The sequence below is a fragment of the Ambystoma mexicanum genome, chromosome 6q, assembly GCF_040938575.1.
Source record: "Ambystoma mexicanum isolate Mex_15411 chromosome 6q, UKY_AmexF1_1, whole genome shotgun sequence".
Classification (NCBI taxonomy): Eukaryota; Metazoa; Chordata; class Amphibia; order Caudata; family Ambystomatidae; genus Ambystoma; species Ambystoma mexicanum.
The window spans coordinates 186,167,979-186,180,560 of record NC_090937.1 but is presented as its reverse complement, the minus strand read 5'-3'; positions in this window follow the sequence as shown (position 1 = coordinate 186,180,560).

The window sequence follows — 12,582 nt, the reverse complement described above, 5'->3', positions numbered from 1 at the left end:
AGCAGGCAGCTGTCAAATACAATGTATTCTTGCTCCTTTATCAGCCAATCGTCCGGCATGAATGTGGTTTGTGATTCGGCTGTGGTGGACACATCGAAAGAACTGGGCAAACTGAAGTCGAGATCTTTAGCAAGTTCCTCAGTCAGTTCTGTTGAAGCTTCAATCTCTGTTATTTCAGGTTGTGATATTTGCACGCGAATTGGAGAAACAGATATAATCGAATGCTTCTTTGGTGGAACATTTTTGGCGGGTGTAGATTGTTTCAAGGGGTCTGTGAGGAATTGTATTCAGTCTCATCTTGTCGAGTTGTCACATGGTAGCAATGGTCCATGGACACTTGCACAGATCGCCGGTCACATTACATTCATTTTCCGGGCATTGGGCATAAGCATCACAAGTCTGCTTAGTGACTGGACCACTCTGCACCCCAAATAGTAGTTGCTACATTGTGAAATCAGTTTGGCAAGCAACATCTTTTGTTTCATTTGTTGTCTGTGTCTTTATACTTCGCTTCCTTCGGGGCCTCTAAAAGATGTGTTGAGAAACATGCTCAAAGTATAGCACACATACAGCAGATACCACTTTATATACAAAAACATTATATGAATAAATCAACAGCTTAAAAAGTTCTACAAAGCAGACTTGTTTGTTTGTTACCCTTGTTTTCTTTGTTTTCTTGGAAACCGTGGCATTCTCTTTTTCCACCGCACCAGCAAGCTGAATAAAATAACGTTTTTATATGGTGTACATCTAGCACATTTAATTTTATCGCAAACCAACATCTGTACATATCTACAAACAGAACCAACTTGATTAAATAGGAAAAATTACAACATTAAAATGTATTCCAAATGCAATTTGGTGTCCAATAGTATTCAATATTAGGTTATGTTTTCCTCTGGTCAATGTGCCTCCTCTTCTACTTCAACACCTTGTGTACATTCCTTGAACAGAATATTTATTAAAAAAAGGAAAAGTGATTCGTACTGGAAATTAAAATCTTTCATCGACCTGTGCACTTACACACAATGTATTATTAAATGAGTAAGAACCGTATACTGCAACACTAAGAGAAAATTTATATGAACATACCCTCGTAAACAGTCATAATATACCTTTCACATTGCACCTGATATCGTTCAGAGTAGCCACCCCCTGCGGCATTCTGTTGCACCACAGCCCATAGAAAATAACCCTTACGTTATAGCCCCCAGCTCAGCCATAAGAAATCACTTGTGAACTAGTCCCAACGCCATCTTTTCTACAAGGCCCAAAAAACAATCTCTATGTAGAAATGCAGCTCTCATCCATCATCCACAGCACCTCGCACAGGCTGCCCACACCATCACCTCCCCCTTTCCAGCTCTGCGTGAGCCCTGTTCTCACGCAAGCCAGCCATGCCTTGTTACAATCCTGTGGTATGATTTCCGAAAGAAAAGAATGTGCTCTGCGAAGAGCGTGTGGCAGTGCCTAGTCATAAGCCAAGTGCCCATTAATCTCCACTAAACTTCCTGTAAGCTCCCAACCACCATCCCTGACAGTCCAGAGCCCCTCATCTCCGACGCCCCCCCCAGTGGCTTTGATGGTGATACCCATCCTACCCTCCAGCACACCGATCACTAACGTACCCCCAACACAGCCCTCATCCTGTGTGGCAATGTATTTTCCCAAAGAACAACAAACGTCTATCTATTTTATGATGACCCAAGCAGGCCAGATGGCAAATCAAACCTTTGGGGTCGGCACCTGGGTGAAGAGTTTAAAGTATCAAAGCGAATCCAAAAGGGTAAACCTTAGAATGCCAATATATTAGCTCATGCGACCGGAATAGAGCTATTCATGCTAGTTTTTATGTGTGCCATTATTTCGGCATTATCAGATCCTGTTGTTTGTTTTAGTTAGAAACATGTGTGCTCCCTTGCCCTGACCGTCACACGGCAGAGATGAGCCCAGCGGACCCACATGTGCCAAAAGCAACTGAGAGACGGCAGCCAATTATTAGCTTGTTCCCCATATATTATCAACTTTTCAGTAGGCCCCTCACCGATGCAATTCTAGAATGCGCACCCTATTCATGATGTTATCAGTGATGCTGGTACATTGATACTGGAGGGGGGATGGATAGGCATCAGGTGAGCGCAAAAGGCGGGGTCTTGCAGAGAGGAGTCTGGAGACACTGGGTCTGGGGAGGCCATGAGAACAATGGTCACCGTGCAGAAGATCAATTTTGAAATGTACATGGTGTTTGGCACCTTGGCCGTTCCCACCCACCCAGTACTGGAGTGGGATATAATGGAGGGGGGATGGCTTGTTGCGGGCGATGTGAGCGCAATAAGGCACCAACCATTATTTCATGTCCCTCAGAAACGAGTGAGCGTGTTCTTGATTCACTGAAAAATTGAAACAACTTTTCGTATATGCTCATTTGTATTTTATTTAGTTTGTTGATGTTGATTGCACAAACAAACTACAAATTGTACATTTGAGGTTACAGCACAGCGTGCGAAAAGCCCCTGTACTGTCTGCTGTCACTGGGGAATTTTGCGCGAATGGCTCCAACGACACAGGCGAGTATTACTCGTCAAACGCGGAATCCAAGCCTCCCATAAAGCCACCATGTAAATGAACGGTAGGCCACTAGCCTGTACCACCTGTGGAAGAGAAACATACATACTGTAATTGAATTAACCAAATAAGTGTTCCAGTCTTACTTGAAAATGCATCCTGAATTCTATGACATAGTTGCCCTTACAAACGTCACTTTATTGATAAATGAACTTGGGCTTTGGAGTCTAGACACATTGCAAGAGTGAACACCCATTCAATCCATAACGGTTTGGGCCACAGAGAAATATTGTTTCTTAGTTGAAAGTGAAACACACGTAAGCGATGAACACTGCGCTTTGCAATAAGAGAGAGAAATATATCCAATTTGAAGACTAAATTCATTTGTCGGTGATCGATCAAAGTGGCAACAATGTAGGGTACAAACATGAAATATTATTTGTCTCAGTGGTCAAAATTACATCATACATAGAGTACACTTACTCGTTACTTGGATTGTGAGGGCGAACTGTTGCGCGAAGTTCGTGCATAAGCACCATCATAATCCTCAACACGGATCTTGTGAGGCAGGCTGCCTTGAAGTCGTGCAGCTCGGTAACCCATAGCGGTGGTGTGTCTTCTTCTGATATGTAGGCCCAGCATCCAGAGTTCTCTTTGCAGCAGCAGTTCTCCACCTCGGTTGGCTTGACCTCGCAGTGAATGCAGGTACACGAGCTGGAAACATCTTCCATGCGACTAGGCTCAGGCTCATGCTCCAGTGATTCATCTTCCAAACTATCATTCGATTCCCCATTGTTTCCGCACCTTTCTCTTTCAATTAATTCCTCCTCGGAATACTTGGGCTCGTACTGGTAGGGATGTATTGCTGCCATTATACAACACATTTTTAAATAAAACGCAAGTAACTATTGAAATCAATAGTAATGCTAGTCCAAGTATCCGTTCGCATGGGCTTTGTGCTAAGAAAGTAACTGAACAGAGCAGAAACGAGTCACAGGCAATCCAAAAAAAAGACAGTGAAACGATTGAAAAAGCAACTCTGATGTTGTCTGATGAGAACGGGTCTGTTTATACTTATTGAGGACAGAGGCGTCCAGCCATTTCCATGGAGACACGTCAATAGCTTGCGCACAAAGAACCTTGACACGAGATGTGCATTGGCTTTGTGAAAAGGGGCGTAAGCGTCAGGTGATGTCAACTTCAGCGGCGGGGGATTTGATTTAGTGCAGCAGGGGCACTTGAACTTAGGGCGATCAATCCAGGGATAAGATTGGCACAAGATGAGCGTGCCCGACTCTTTGTTTTTGCATGTGTAAAAGTGAAGAAAACCAAGGTAAGATGCGTAGGAACATTTTATATGATCGATCACCATATGCTGAAAAACACATGCCCGAACGATCGGGACAACAATATTTTTGAGCACCCTATGCCTTTAACCCCAGGCGAATGCCAAGATTGATCTAAAGAGCACAAGTGATGATAGGTTTGAAAGACTTGGTAAACCAGCAGACATAGCTGCTTTTGTGATACACCGCCTGGGGTCTCCACCCTGCACTAATTTGTGGAAGCTGCCCGTTGTTCCTTTTGACATCCCACTTCACATAGACTGTGAGGTGCAGCACGTACATTTTCAAAACGTATATCGCCAAGCTTTGGATTTACAAATATATGTAAGGGCAGCGGAACATTTGAGTGAATGTCTAGTGGCAAAAGGGAATCTTTGGAAAACATCTTTAGGGAAGAGTTAAATCAAAATACAGAAAGACATTAAATGTAAATTGTGTGAAGCTAGGGGAGGGCAGAGCCACGCAGGTCACGTGATTGTTACACATGAAATGAGTGGTTGGAACGTTTCTCTTGCCACCATATAGGTGTCACAGAGTTCCCCCCTTCTCACCTGAGACCGATCCTTGCTGGACTCCGTGGGCGGTGTCTTCTTGCGGATAGACGTGGACTTGAAAAAGGCTGAGCGAGTCTCTTCCGACTCCAGCGTGTGTTTAAGATTCCGGGATGCAGCAATCCGGGGATCTGGGAAACAAAGAAGACGTGCTGATGGCGCATGAGTCCAGGAAGCAAGAGGAAAGGGAAAGGGGCAAGGAATGGAAGTAGAAAAGCTAGGAACCAGGAAAGCAATACAGCGAACTACGGAGCACACGTCTGATTGCTACTTGGCAATAGCATTGAGCCGCGCGGAGCCACTGGGGTGCGGTCTATTAGTAGAATACGTTACATCCAACATATAGACAGCGGAAGGCATGTCACGCTGGACGGCCATGTTGGGAGTGTCAGGGAATGCAAGGCCCGTTGCGATAAGGACCAGGAAGACCAAAAGGGGCGCGTCCTGTGGGTCATGACAGCATGCCTCCTCCGAAAACCTGTTCCTCCAGGTTTGCCTGGGTGCATGAGGTGGTATCTTCTGAGCAGTCGAGGGGTATTCAGATTAGAAAGTGGTTCCCAAGTTCTTTCACTGGGGGGATATCCTTTAAATTCAAGCAGGTATTGAAGCTGACCCCGTTTATACCTGGAGTCGCATATCCGGGACACTTCATATTCCAGTTGATTGTCCACCACCACAAGAGTGGGTCTGCAGGATTTACGGGAGGATTGAATATAAGGTTTTAATAAGGAGGTGTGAAAAACTGGGTGAATCTTTTTCCAGGATTCTGGTAGCTTGAGCTGGTATGAGACTGGGTTTATAATTTCCTTGATGGAAAACGGACCATAATACCGGGGGGCCAATTTGTTTGGCCGTAGATGTCGGGGTAGTAATTCCGAGGACAACCAGTCTTGATCTCCAACTGAATAAGAAGGCCCGGGTCTTCTTTTGGAATCCGCATATCTCTTGGTCTGTGTTCTGGCTTTCTCTAAGTGCTCTTTGGTCTCCTTATGTATGTTGATGAGTGTTTCAATCCAGGAGTCGACAGGAGGTACCGGTGTGGGTTGTGGAAGAACAGAGGGCAGAACTGATGGATGGAATCCTTGGCTGCAATAAAAGGGACTGGTCTTAACTAATGAATGATTGGAATTGTTATAGGTGAATTAAGCCACGGGTATCAGGAGCGACCAGTCATCATGAACCTTATTGGCAAAACATCAAAGATATTGTTCCAGAGTCTGATTAGCACGTTCTGTGGCCCCGTTGGTTTGAGGGTGATAACCTGATGAAAGAGCGCGTTGGATTCCTAATATTTGACAAAGGTGTTTCCAGAATTGTGAGACGTATTGAGGTCCTTGATCGGAAATTATCTTGGAAGGAAGTCCATGAAGGCGGAATATGTGCTCCAGGAAGATTCCAGCCAGTTCAGATGAGGATGGTAGCTTACTGAGGGGTGTGAAATGAGCCATATGAGTGAACAAGTCAATGGTGACCATGATGGTGGTGTACCCTCTGGAAGGCGGTAATTCCACAATGAAGTCTGTAGCAATAAATTCCCATGGCCTTGTTGGCAGTGCAGGTTGTAGCAGAAGACCCGCCGGCCTCTTGTTGTCATGTTTATTCTGACTACAGATTGCACAGGCTCAGACGTATAGTTGTACGTCAGTCTTCATTTTAGGCCACCAAAATTGTCTTTGTATGAGGTGGAGGGTGTTGGTGATGCCACGATGTCTGGAGTGAAGGGTATCATGACAGAGGTTTATTATTCTTTGTTGTAATTTTTGTGTAGGAATGAGCAGAGCGTTGTCCTTGAACAAATATCCTTCTTTGACTCTCAGGTTCCATTGATTCTTTCTTGAAATATTCTTCCAGAGTTCAGAGGATTGGGTTTGTACTCGGATTTCTTCCAGGAGATTGACTGCTTGAACTACAAAAATCGTATGGGGAAACATCTTAGGATAGGCCTTATCTTCGGTAGTTTCATAGTCTGGCCGTCGAGATAAGGCGTCAGCAATCAAGTTTTGTGATCCAGGAACATGAGTGATGTGGAACTGGTACTGGGCAAAGAAGAAGGCCCAACGAGCCTGATGACTGTTCCGACACTCTAATGACTTTAGAATTTGAAGATTTCGGTGGTCCGTGCGGACCTGGACTGGATATCTAGCTCCCAGGAGTAGATGTCGCCACTCGGTGAAGGCTTGGCGGATGGCTAAAAGTTCTTTTTCCAGGACGGAGTAGTGTGTCTCACTGGGAGTCAGGGTTCGTGAAAGGTAAGCAATGGGGTGTTCTAGATAATCCTCAAATTCTTGCTTCAACACCGCTCCAATGGCGTAGTTAGAGGCATCCATTTCCACAAGGAATGGTCGATCAATGTCGGGTTGGGCCAGAATGGGGGCTTGAGTAAATCTTGTCTTCAAGAGTTGGAATGCCTTATCTTGCGGAATAGACCAGACAAAGGGGTGTCTTTCTTAAGGAGAGCAACAATCGGTTGAACAATCTCAGAGAAGGTGAGTATAAACTTCTGGTAGAAATTGGCAAGCCCCAGGAAGGATTGAACTTGTTTCACGGACGTGGGAGCAGGCCAGGATAATATAGCCTTTACCTTTGAAGGGTCCATGCCAATTCCCTCTGGAGTAAGGATAAATCCTAGGTAATGAACAGAAGCAACGTGAAACAGACATTTCTCGGGTTTGGCCAAGAGTTTATGTTCACAGAGTCGTTGTAGTACTGCCTTTACATGCTCTTCATGCTTTAGAAGGTCCTTGAAGTAGATCAAAATGTTATCCCGGGAGGATAGCTCAGCGGCAGCGTGCGCGTCTTGGAAGCAAGACGACACGAAGCAACAACAGGTTCGATCCCCGGGTCCGCGCTTAAACCTCTTGGTGTTTAAGCGCGTTATAAATACGTAACTAAGAGAAAAAAAAAAACACAATTACGCAACTAAGAAAAACAAACTATTCCTGTAACAGCGCCTCGATGCCTGCGGGCTGTGTGAGCGCTTTATAAATGTAAAAAAATAAAAATAAAAAATCCAGGTAGACGATGACGAAGAGGAATAGCATGTCAGAGAATACCCTGTCCATAAAACGTTGAAAGAGTGCTGGGGCATTAGCTAATCTAAAGGGCATGACCAGATATTCAAAGTGACAAAAGGGTGTTCTGAATGCTGTTTTCCATTCATCTCCTTCCCGGATACGAATCAAATGATAGGCACCCGGAGGTCCAGTTTCGTGAAAATCACAGCGCCTCTGATCGCTTCCTGGATATCCGAGATTAAGGGTAAAGGGTACCGGTCCTTGAGGGTGCATTGATTTAATCCACGATAATCGAGGCAGGGTCTGAGTTCCTTAGTGTCCTTCTTAGGAACAAAGAACAATGAAGCTCCGGCTGGAGATTTTGAAGGTCTTATGGTGCCATTCTCAAGGTTGGTATCCAAGTATTCTCGGAGGGCCTTTTTCTCAGGTTCGGAAAAGATGAACATCTGCCAAAGGGAATCACTGCTGAGGGATCTGCGTCTATGCCGCAGTCTTCAGGCCTGTGAAGGGGTAAGGCCTGGACTATGGCAGTTGAGAACAGATCAACAAATGCCTGATAGGCCTTAGGAACCTGCACGATATTGGAAACCATGAGAGGTACTTGATGGTCTATTGGTGGTTCTTTGGAAGGGGTCAAGGAGGGATCCAGGATTAGACAGTGAGATATACAAAACTCTGAGCCGAGGAATAGTGATCTTGCTGTCCAATTGATATACGGATTGTGTTTCTGTAACCAGGGCATGCCCAGTACCATGAGGTAATGAGCTGACTTAATAATGTTGAATCAAATCCGCTCTTGGTGATGGTTAATTGAAAGCTGGATCTCTTTGGTCTGCAGGCTTATGGGCCCCGAAGTGAGGGGTCTTCCATTGATCGCTTCCACCGGCTGCATGATGCTTCGTGTTTCGTATGGGATGTGGTGACTAAAAACCAAATCTTGATCAATGAATATTCCCATAGCCCCGCAGTCTACCAAGGCCAAAACAGGATAGGTCTTATTCCCGGAGGTTGATAGGAAGGCCTGTAGTATCACTAGATTGTTTTGTCCAGGAGAGTTCAAGGATGGAATTGATGTGGAGCAAACATCTCTCTCCCGAAGCCCTGCTCCATCTAGGATCGGGAGGTGGCGTTTCCCGAACGCTGAGGAGGGGCCAGAGGGCATTCTCTAACCAAGTGTTTGTCTGAGGCACAATACATGCACAACCCCGTATTAATCCTTCTCATCCTTTCTTGCGGGGATATGAGTCCACGGAAGGCTCCTGTCTGCATGGGTTCTGGTTCGGTGACTGATCCTGGGTTTGTGTCAGATTTGGAGGTACTCTCAAAGGACACCTTCGGAGGGTTTCCTCTAGATTTTTTCTTCTCTGCCTTCCTTTCCTGGATGCGAAAGTCTATTTGCACGGCAAGGTCCATAAGACCCTGGAATGAGTTTGGTCAGGCCACTCTGGCTAACTCATCTTTAATCTCCTCATTTAGTCCTCTCCTGAAAATGGTAAAACTTGCCTCCGGAAACCAATCAGCTTCCTTGACCCATTGCTTGAATCGGGTTACATACGTGACCACATCCTGGGATCCCTGCTGCAAGTCTAAGAGGCGTTCCTGGGCACTAAAGACCTGCTCTGGGCGATCAAACATGGTCTTTAGGGTCCGTATGAAACCATCGTAGTCATCTAGGAGAGCGTCGCCGGAGTTAACTAGGGGTGTAGCCCAGTTTAAAGCATTTCCGGAAAGGTGAGAGATTATGAAACCCACCTTAGCCCTGGGAGTGGAAAAGTAATAGGGCTTAAATGTAAAGTGAACCAAACATTAGTCCAGGAATCCACGAAGGGTTTTTGCCGACCCATCGTATTTTTCAACAATGCCGCCCAGTAGCACGCTTTCTTTTGCGGCTGAATCACGGGATAGAACTAATTGCTTGAGAGCAGCGTTTTCTGCCTTTAAATTCTTCACCTCGGTGGTTAATTCTTGCATACCTCGCATCAGGTCCTGGACGGCCGCTTCCATGTTGACTTCGAGTGCGGTCGGTAGGTGTCTAAAACTGTCACGGAGTTCCCCCCTTCTAGACCGATCCTTGCTGAACTCTGTGGGCGGTGTCTTCTTGCGGACAGACCTGGACTTGAATAAGGCTGAGCGAGTCTCTTCCGAATCCAGTGTGCGTTTAAGATTCTGGGATGCAGCAATCCGGGGATCCTGGAAAGGAAGAAGACGTGCTGATGGCGCACGAGTCCAGGAAGCAAGAGGAAAGGGAAAGGGGCAAGAAATGGAAGTAGAAAAGCTAGGAACCAGGAAAGCAATACAGCGAACTATGGAGCACACGTCTGATCGCTACTTGGCAATAGCATTGAGACGCGCGTAGCCGCGGGGGTGCGGTCTATTAGTAGAATACGTTACATCCAACGTATAGACCGCGGAAGGCGTGTCACGCTGGACGGCCATGTTGGGAGTGTCAGGGAATGCAAGGCCCGTTGCGATAAGGACCAGGAAGATCAAAAGGGGCGCGTCCTGTGGGTCATGACAATAGGAGAATCTACCAGTGCTTTTGAATTGAGTCTTTAAACAACACTGTTGCAGTTCTGACAACATAAATACTTGATATTGGGTATTATATTGAAAGCATACTTTAATATAGGGTCACAAATCAGGAAACCAAACAAACAGTAGGATGCAGTAACATGCCATTGTATTGGTGTTAAGGCATGGGTATGTTTTTTTTAATCAGCACAAAAGTCTGGAGCTGGGCCGTCTGCAATGGACGCAACCATTGGCAATGACAACAGTTTGGGCTTTTGTGTGGGGTAGGAGCTGCAAAATGGTGCAAGTATCTTGGTATATAATAGCAGTTCTTGGCACATGCCTAATACTTATACACAAGCCAAAACTGTTGGCTTCGCTAACGCTTATTTAAAAGGATTTCAGTGGAGGACACACATAGTGCGTATAAATTCAGGGGCTGAGGACAGACCTGGTTAACACATTTCTATTACACGCACACATGTACAGCTCCAATTAAGTCATTAACTCTCAGAGACTGCTTTGAAAAAACACTGGCAAGCACTTCGAGCACAATTTGAAAAAAACACTGGCAAGCACTTTGAGCACAATGTTTGATGGTAAGGCTTGATAAAGCTAGCTCAAAGATATCCCAAGCGGATATGTTTTTTGCAGGGAGGGGCAGGAAATGTATGGTAATGGCCAGAGGGTTTAACATGGCCATGGGCAGTCATTGGGTGGGTAAACAACCAAACAACACCTACAAGCTTTGTGTCCCTCCTCATGTGCCCTCTCCCTAGCTGTATTCTAATGTTATAGTTCCAGTTTATAGGTGGCCCTTTAGCACCACCTAATAGACAAAACGAATACAAAAAACAATGTGGGTTGTTTGGAAGGGTGGAAAACACGTCCCACTGACATGACGGACAGGCCCTGGGAGGTAAGTGGGACATTTTAGGCCCTCAGGGGCATCTAAATTGTTTGCACCTCACACTTTGCTGTACGAATTATCAAAAAAGATAAAACTTCATATTGTTTGAGTTTTTCCTTAACTGGTTTGTTTGCGTGTCTAATTCCGACCAGCATAAAAAGGAAGGCAACATCCAAAGTCTGGGTCCGCGGCAGCCTGCAATCGACCAGTGGATGTGCAATTGCCGGGATGTGTTCTACCATTGCCTCTGCATTGCCCGATGTGACCTTCTAGGAGGATATGGTGGTTTGTTGCCAGAACCTTAGATGCAGCGGGTAAGTGGGCATGTATCTGTGTCTGTGGTGGCTGTGGAGGTGGGGTCTTTAACTGATCTGACACTGGCTTAGGAAGTTGTGGGAGGTGGGGCTGAGCAAGCCAAGCCTCTGGGGCACAAAGTATATGGAAGTGGCGACCACACAATCCTCCCTCTTTAGGAAAGTCAGTCATGATTTCCAGAACTGCAAATGGACACTTGTCAAGTACGTTTATGTTGTGTATTCCTTTCAAGTTCATTCTGCCTCAATGTTAGAGATGTACACCCTTCATCTCTTTCTGGCCACAGCTGTTCCTGCTTATGTTGAGCGCTATGCTGCTGTCATGTGGTCATCAATACATTTGAGGTCATGATGTTTGATGGCTGCTGCTGCGGTTCATGAAATGCATCTATCTAAGATTGGGCACCATCTGGACCAAGGGCATGGAAAAGACAGAGAGGCAACTGGGCGGGGCATGGGGAATGGTAGCTGGTTAAAGGTCTGCAACCTATTTCGTGTTTGGTCTACACCTCCCATCAGCTCAAGCAAGCATAATCAAGGGTGAGGAATCCTACCATTCAGAGTCCAAATCCTCCACCGGCTGCAGACCCAATGCTGCAGTGGAAGATATGGAGATGCGTCAAAAGCAGAGCCCGGGATTCGAACTCAAGAACAGTCGGAGGGGAAATCCAGTGCAGAATCCGTAGCAGGATTGAACCAGCGATCTCATAATTACTTGTCAATGGCACTCTGGGCAAATGGCTCCCACTGGGCAAGCAAAGCCTTTGCATGTGTTTCAGAAGGATAGTTGCCCACAGGGAGAGTATAGGGTGATGCTGTTTGTCACCAGAGAGCAAAACAAGTCAGACTCCAGCAAGGATGCAGTTGTATGCCTCGAGTCTAGTAGATAGTTGTGGAAGGAGCAGGCAGACCTACGCCGAAGCAGCCAACAGTACTGATCCGATTTAGGCAGGGAGCTTGGAGATGTTTGAATGCAGCAATGCCCACCTTCGTCCGCAGCCATATAAGTATGTCCCTAGATATATAACTGGTGGGCTGTTAAGACCCTAAAGTGTCCAATATGAATTTCCCTGACATTGAGCGACCCGCCCACTTTAAAACAGTTCTAGCTAAGGCAATTAATGTAAAGATAAAGTCATGCAAAGATTGACTTACTCCCCAAACTTCAGACCCCATTGCCTTCCCAAGAATAATGGCTGCTTGCAATGCATTGTGGGAAAACATTGCTCTAACATTGGCTCCTAGTCGAACAGGTCTGGCTGCAAACTTTGTTGAGTGTATTTAAGGGGTGGGGAGGTTCTGAAAGACTCCCTGATCTGCGCTGTCTGGCACAAAGTCCTCGCCTTCGGAACTTCACAGGTGCATGTAATG